Source organism: Triplophysa rosa, linkage group LG9 (assembly GCF_024868665.1).
Source record: "Triplophysa rosa linkage group LG9, Trosa_1v2, whole genome shotgun sequence".
Lineage (NCBI taxonomy): Eukaryota > Metazoa > Chordata > Actinopteri > Cypriniformes > Nemacheilidae > Triplophysa > Triplophysa rosa.
The window spans coordinates 1840060-1841679 of NC_079898.1; positions in this window are offsets into that span (position 1 = coordinate 1840060).

Sequence of the window (1620 nt, forward strand, 5' to 3'; positions counted from 1 at the left end):
GGTATGAAGGACATTGACAAAGTATAAACATTTAAAATGACAGTGAATTAGGGGTTGCAATGTGAGTCTTAAATATGTCTTGAAATGATTGTTGTTTTAAATATGCCTGACAAGATTTGTTTATGCAACTGGTACACTGAATGACAGTTTTGTGGGCATCTTTTGTAAATTGTGGGTAAAAGGTATGACAGACATTATTTTTGCTCACTTTAACAGGACACATTCTAATGTCTTAAGTTTTATTTCATTTATTATATATATATATATATATATATATATATTAGGGCTGTCAATCGCTTAAAATATTTAATCGCGATTAATCGCATGGTTGTAATGAGTTAACTCGTGATTAATCGCAACCTAATCGCACATTTTTATCCGTTATAAATGTACCTTAAATGAATACTTTTCAAGTTTTTAATACTCTAATAAACATGGGCATGGACAAATATTGATGCTTTATGCAAATGTATATTGTTTCTTATTAGTGAAACCATACTCAACATAGAGCATGAAGACTAGACATATTTCAAAGGTCATAGATGTTTTTCAAAGAACTTGTACATGTCTATTAAACACATGAAAAAAAAACAGGAAAAACACACGTCTTGGTTACGGATGTAACCTCGGTTCCCTGATGGAGGGAAGAGACGTTGTGTCGAACCTGACAGAATGGGGTTTGTCTTGAGAACCTATCATCTTCTGAGTATTTAGAAAAGGCCAATGAAAATTGGCGAATGAAATTTGCATGCCGTCCCCGGATGTCCGGGTATAAGAGGGAAGCCGGCGTGCTCATTCATTCACCTTTGGTCTGAGGAGCCTAAAGCATCCTCCCCCGACCGCTGGGGTGGGCGGCCAGTGTTGTGGCATGAGGGACACAACGTCTCGTTCCCTCCATCAGGGAACCGAGGTTACATCCGTAACCAAGACGTTCCGTTTCTGTCGGTCTCTCGACGTTGTGTCGAACCGACAGAATGGGGTTCCTATGGAAAACGCCACAGCACTGAGCCGCGTCACAATCTCTGCGGAGCGACGTTGACTGGCCTGGGCGAGTCAGACGACACGCTAACGCGAAATTATGACCTTCCAGTGGAGAGGAAGGGGGACCCAGAGCTTTCCACAAAAAGTTGGGAAGCCCCCTACGCCGGCCGTCACGGGCGGAGGCCTGATTCTCTAAAGGCGAGAAGCCGCCCGGCACCGTAGGGCCACTGGGTAAGCATTATTCCCCCCTGGGGGAAAAACGCTGCAGAGCCACTACCTACCGTAGGGAGGAATTAGTGGAGACACCACATGGTCTCACCATCAGGGGAGAACTCATGGGAAATGTGCGGACTGCAGGAGTAACGCAGGTTGACACCTAGGGAGGTCAACTCGCGGGTTTTGCCGAGAAGAGCACCAGGACGAGAAGAGGCGCCACCTATGGGCGTATAGCCGCCCCCAGTAGCCGAAGCCCTAGCGTGAGTGACGTCCCAACCAGACCGGGGGTGGGTCACTCAGGATCTCCTCGTCCCGTCCAGACATGGAGACCAGGTTCTGCCTGGAATGCCGTAACGTGCCCCTTCCCCTGGGGAAACAATTCGCCAGGGGGAGCGGCCAGGGGGGAGTTGTTGTCAGAGTCTT